The sequence below is a fragment of the Lathyrus oleraceus genome, chromosome 7, assembly GCF_024323335.1.
Source record: "Lathyrus oleraceus cultivar Zhongwan6 chromosome 7, CAAS_Psat_ZW6_1.0, whole genome shotgun sequence".
NCBI lineage: Eukaryota > Viridiplantae > Streptophyta > Magnoliopsida > Fabales > Fabaceae > Lathyrus > Lathyrus oleraceus.
The window spans coordinates 421,482,797-421,489,907 of record NC_066585.1 but is presented as its reverse complement, the minus strand read 5'-3'; positions in this window follow the sequence as shown (position 1 = coordinate 421,489,907).

Here is a 7,111-nt window from a genome sequence, read left to right as displayed (position 1 = left end):
GGATTTTGGTACATGAGTCTTAAACATGGTGAGTTATCTTAAATCCAACACATACATGCTTCAAAAAAAATGCAAAGTTAATTTAGGGACCTATGAAGGACTTAGAATTTGGGCATAAATATTTGGGATGTGTAAATGGACTAATAAAAAGTGATCATAAAAAAAACATGGCTCTTAATATTTACTAATAAGAAAATGGACTCTGGATTAGTAACATAAAAGAGATTTGAACCACACTTTGGCTTGCAACATGTTGACAAGAGTGGGCTTTTCTAAACCAACAAGTCTTTATGGATAAACCAAAAAATGGGCCTTTTAACCAATAAATCCCAAAAATGCGCATACCATCCCATGCTTTAGTAACAACAATAAGAGACAAAGGCAACAAATGTTTTTTCTTGAGTCAAGTATAAGAACTTAACAGATGAAAAGCTACTGAAAATTTGATGTCATTGAGGGTTGAGAAACCCTAAGATAGAGTTTATGCCTTAAGATAAGGTTCATGCCTTATAACATCTGGTAGTGAATGCTGGTGAAAGATTTTCCTTACCCGGACAAAATTGGGGTATGATAGGTGTGAAGGTCCGACGGAAGTTCCAACGGTATTTGACAGATGTGTCATCATTTATTCCCAATATCTGGGGGGCTCTGGCCAACGACGCTCCTGTAATGGAGTTCGGTGCCCGTGTCATCGTAGTTAGGTCAATGGGGGTTGGGTGGATTATGGATGGTATAGTTGCCCAAATTGGGACCTTGAATCATTTTGGAAATGAAACAATGGTTCATGGGGCGTATTATAGTTAAACAATGGTTGTGTGTTTTGGTGATGGGATGTTTGAATGGTCATTGGTGGGGGGCTACGATGAAGTGACCCATATGAATCATCTGGGCTATAGACAATTGTGGTTGAAGCGTACGATTGTTGGTGGGTAGGGTTTGATTCTTGGTTTTATGGGTGGGTGGGTGGCATGATTAGATTGCGACGTTGGGTGTTTGGTTGTTGGGTGGATGACATCAATGGGTTGCGAAGTTAGGTGTTTGGTTGTTGGGTGTATGTGGTATTGACGGTGTGAGGTTGGTTTTTAGGTTTGGATGGTTTGACAGTGGTGTTGGACGGGGACTTGTTGTTAGGCGTACGATGATGAAGCTAGTTGGCCCGGATCTATCAAATACTGCGGCTCAAACTCTAATTGTTGCGTTGGTCTTGAACCATGGATGACCGGTTCGTTTAAGATATGTTATCGTTGATTCCTCCATTGATGACACATCTCTTTTACAAAGTCTCTCCAGTCGGAATAATCCCATTGGACATCAACTCTTTTTTGATGCCAATTCCCCAAACACGTCAGAGGTTCTGGAATCTGTTGTTGCATGCCGAACTGCAATTTTACCCGGTCACTCTGGTACATTTCTACAATAGTGAATAGGATAGTTGGTGTCTTTGTTGTCCAAACTGCAGCATCGTCATGGTTCACATGATGATCAAGACCCAGATATGACTTCCAGATAAACTGTACAACAATATGACACGATTAAATGATAAGTAATTTGATAAGTATTTTTAAATTAAAATATAGTTGTGTAGGATTATTACATCGTCTGGTCCAATGTGGTCAAATAGATTGCGATAGACTACTATAGCGTGTTTCAGATACCTATTATAGTTCATCCCCTTAATGACCACTTAGATAAAAAAAATTGAAAAATATTATTTACAGTTAATTGTAATATAAAGTATAATTAATTAAATGGTAAAGTGTTACACTTACTTTGTTGCAAACGGGAACATGAATGAATTCTCGTTTATCGGGGCAATGACAACATTTTTGACCAACCTCATGCTTGTAGCAAATACACAAATGAAAAAAATGTATAAGTATTCTTTTTTGTAATTTTACACATTGCACTATATAGATGGGCCAACACAGCTGAGTCATAACTATATGTGCTTATCTTATTAATGTTGCGTAACAACGATAAATACATAATATTTACTGAATTACTTGTATTTTCTGGAAATAAAAAATAGAAAAGAAATTGCAGTGCAGTCCTGTTGGTCAAATCATCTATAAAAATCTGGTTTGGTTTGTAGAAAACCAGGTGAAGTTTTATTAGAAGAAGATTCGAGATGATTACGATGTTCAACATATGTTTCTCAGTCACGAACAATCTAGGTACAACGATATAGAGTTGTATATATTACCACAACAACAACAAGTGTCTCAATTCATTGATCAGTCACAAGTGTTTTGTGAAACTGATGACGAACAAGTTGCGATGAATGTTGCAGATGACGAAGAGGAATAAGCCGATATCTTGGTTGATTCAATGATGAGCGCTGATGGGGAAAAGGAACCATTACCAGCTAGTCATGTATATTGTCCACCTCAACACATGACAAGGTTGAATTTGGGTTCCGATGAACCTTCATCAGATATATGGTACAATCCTTATATGCAAATGCAAGGATCTTTGAAACAAGGAAACACATTTCGCACAAAAGAGGATTGTATAAAAGCCATCAAAAAATTCCACACGCGACTATCAGTTGGTTTCAGAGTTGATAGAACTAATGCATTGAGGTACATAATTTATTGTTCAAATGAGCACTTCCTTTTCAGGTTGTCAACTTCATACCGCAAGAGGAGCAATTCTTGGGAGATTGGATCCATGGGTCCAATTCACACATGCATGCTGACAAACCCAATGCAAGATCATCGGAAACTAAGCTCTCAGCTAATATGCGATGAAATATTGTCTGTCATTGGCGACAATTCTTCGTTAAGGGTGAGTACAATAATCTCACATATTAGGGCAGAGTACTAGTATACTCCATCATATAGGAAGGCATGGATAGCTAAGACAAAGCTTGTTGAAAAAGTGTTTGACAATTGGGAGGAGTCTTACAAACAACTTCCAAAATACTTGTTGGCTCTAAAACAGTATGCTCCACGAATTATTGTCAAGTTAGAAACGTTGCCCGCGTATAGACAAGACGGGACATGTGCTATTGGAAATGGAATATTCCACCGTCTCTTATGGGCGTATCAACCATGCATCATAGGTTTTTCTTTCTGTAAACCTATTATACAAATTGATGGTACATGGTTGTACAGGAAATACAAAGGAACATTACTGATGGCAGTGGCAAAAGATGACAACAACATTTTTCCAATCGCCTTTGCCCTTGTTGAAGGGGAGACTGCTGAGGGTTACGCATTATCAGAACCTTCTTTCAAACACTAACGCGAAGAAATAAGATTGTCAAACGCATATGCAGTACGGTGGATCGACAATATTCCATTAGAGAAGTGGATTAGGGCATACGACAACAATCAACATTGGGGCCACATGACAACAAATCTTGTGGAATCAATGAACTTTGTCTTCAAAGGCATCTTTAACATATTTATAACTGCTTTGGTACATGCAACATATTTTAGGCTAGGGGTGCTATTTGAGACCAGATGTTCCAAATGGAGTTCAATGTTGCAATCTGGACAGTTATTTAGTGATGCTTCAATGAAATTCATTATACATGAAGTTGCCAAAGCAAACACACATGTGGTCACAGTGCTTGACCACAGTAAAGGTTGATATAATGTTGCCGAATCCATGGATCACAATGAGGGTATGCCGATGGGACATTACAGAGTCGAATTAGATAGAGGTTAGTGGGACTACAGAAAGTTCCAAGCCTTTCGTACACCCTGCTTCCATGTCATTGCGGCATGTCCAAAGGTTCGAAGAGATCCATCCTACTTGCTATCTGACGTTTACAAAGTCATCAGCATATCAAATGTTTATAAAATTTGTTTTTCCGTAGTAGCAAAAGAGGATTATTGGCCATAATATCAAGGGGACATCGTTTGGCACAACGAAGTTATGCGAAGGAAGAAAAAGGGTCGCCCAAACAGCGCCCGCATTTGAATCGAAATGGATACGACGAACAAAATGGTTAGATTATGTACTTCATGCCGTCAGCCAGGTCACAATTGTACTAACTGTCATAGTGTTGGGACGAGCACAACCAGATAAATTCACATGTACCTCTGTTGCAATATATGAAAAACTAAATTTATTTCATATTATAAGTTTGTGAGGAAAATACATTACATGAACAATAACACAAACAATTAAAACAACTACAATACAATAACTATGCGGTTACAACCATCAAAACAATTTTGAACATGTAATGCATAATTCTATGAACATCTCGGTCAATCTTAATATCCATCCATTCACGCACTTCTCCATTTTGGTTGAACGTGGACGCAAACCATTGAATTCTTCTAATCCTTTCACCATCTCCAATTTCTCTATCTAACCAACTATTCAACGTCCGATTAAGACGTTCAAAGGAATCTATATTCTAGAGTCGAATCTTTATCGGAGACACAACGACGAAAAATATTAAATCGGCATTTCACTTGTGAATGTATTCAGACATGGCTAAAACTCAAAAACTTGAAGGAGAGTGGAGTTGAATGAAAGAAAATATGGTAGTAGGGGAAGAATTTGTGTGAAAAATATTGCATACAGGCAGGGGCAGAGCCAAAAATATTAACATGTGGGGGCATATACATTTTAATTACATTTTTGTATACATTTTTATTACATTCTTGTATGATTAATTTATTTTAAATATTCTTAAAAATATTAATTTTTATATATGTGATCAAATATTTATTTAATGTTTGATATATTATATTGTTAGATATTTAATTCTCCACAAACTTATTATTAAAAACATATTTTATTTATCATAATTTTCTTAAACAAAATAAAAATTAATTTAAAAATAAATAAATCATTTAATACAAAATATTTTTATTAATATTTTTTTTAAATCATTAATTTATAAGGAGAAATATTTTAAATTATACTTAAAAATTAAAACAAATATTAAATTATTAAATCTTATTAAATAAACAATATAAAAAATATATAAAAGATTTTATAACTAAATTTAAAATCAAGTGGGGGCAGCAACCCCATTGCAATGTATCTCCGTCCGTCCTTGCATACAGGGCGAGATATTTATACAGACGAGATATAAAATGCATGTGCCAAGAGGCTATGCGTCTAACATGTCAAGACAAGTAGGCGCCATAGGCATGACACCTCCTCATGAGGCACAATGCAGACGCCATAGGCATTGACGCCTAGTTATGAGACTTCAAATGCAGACGCCTTAGGCCTTGACGCCTCCTCTTGATGGAAAATGGATGCGCCAATTCATCTTGCGCATCTGTTTTCAAAGGTGGTTATTTTGGATTTTTTTAAAATGATTATTTTGGAATTTATTTTAAAAATTATGGTTATTTAAAAAAATAATCTTTTTTCTGCATTATTTTTAAAGAAATTAAAATAAAATAATTCTTAAATTGTTTTACTTTCATTTTTGTCATACAACTAAACTCATAAAATTAGGGGTGTGCAAAAATATGGTTAACCAAATTATATGTCTAAACTGAATTGCATTATAAAATAACTAAACCACTTGAATGGTTAATGAACTGAACCATTTAAATTAACCAATTATAATTCAGTTTAAAACCGGTTTATAACTAGTTTTCTTTTATAAACTGCTTTAGTTATAATTTTTTTAATAAAAAAAAGAAAAATTATTGAGAGTGAAAAAAAATAGAAATTAAAAATATTTATAATTATGAAAAATTAAAAATATTTTATTAAAAATTAAAAATAAAATTATAAAAAAATATAGTTTTTTTAGAAAAAAATCTGAAAATAAAATATTTTGTATTCCATAAAATAATAAATAATTTTTTTCTGAAAATAATTTTTTTTATTCATTAAAAATATATAATTTAATTTGAAATAATCTTTTTTTCAAAAAAATAAAAAATTATTGTTTTCCAAAATAAAAAAATTCTGAAAAAAATATTTTTTTTTGAAAAATAAAAATTTCAGAATAAAATTATTTTTATAGTGAAATTTTTTCCCAAATTTTATGAAATATAAAAATAAAATAATTTTTTTTTATTTTTCCGAAAATAAAATTCGAAAAAAATTTATTCTGAATTTTTTTCCCCGAAAATTTAAAATTAAAATATTTTTTTTAAAATATTTTTTTTTTGCATGAAATTTTCAAAATATCTATTCAGATTTTTTTTCAAAAAAATAAAAAATTTAAATAATTTTTATAAATAAAAGTTTTTAAAAAAAAATATTTTCATTTTTTTTTAAATTAATTATTTTTTATGAAATTAAAAAAATTGATTTTGAAACCGTTCAAATTATAAAATTGGTTTATAATTGCAAACTGATTATAAACTAGTTTATAAATACAAACCGGTTATAAACTAGTTTTAAACTGAATTGAAACCATTTTAGCAATTAACTGAATTATTTATAAAATGGTTATTATAAACTGAACTGAACTATAAATGTGGTTTGGTTCAGTTCAATTCATGAACCACGAACACCCCTACATACAATTAGTTATTGTAAAAAAGAAAAGATCACACCAATAATTTGAGTAAAAAAAAGTCACAATAATTTACTTGATTACAAAAGACACAAAAAAATTCATATTTTCCTGTGGTTTGAAAAAGAGGCCAGAGTTACTTTCATCACTATATACTAGAGTATACACCGGTACAAGTCTACGTGTAATAACTCTACAAGCCTCTTTCCGTCTTTTTCCTACACCCAAGTAAGGAAACATATACCATAAATATCCAAAGAGTACTGTAAAACAGTATTTTCAAGATATTGCAATAAAAATCAAATTTCAAAGATATTAATTAGTACTTGAGAATATATTCATCTAGAAATACAAATACTAATATTTACTATACATATTTAACCTCATAGAAACCGTTTTACGAAAATAAAATAGTTACTTAAAATAAAACTTAAAATAATAAATGATTTTTTAAAAGTGATATTCTTTTTGGTCATATTTAAAAATAATATACTTGATTAATATTTACTTTTTATAAACTAGTATTTTTAATGTTATTGAATAGAATAACTTTTCATAAAGAATGGGATTTAAAATTCAAATTTAATTCTAAATCATTCATCCATATTAAAAATTGAAAATAAAAGAATAACACTCCATTAAAATAATTATATTTAT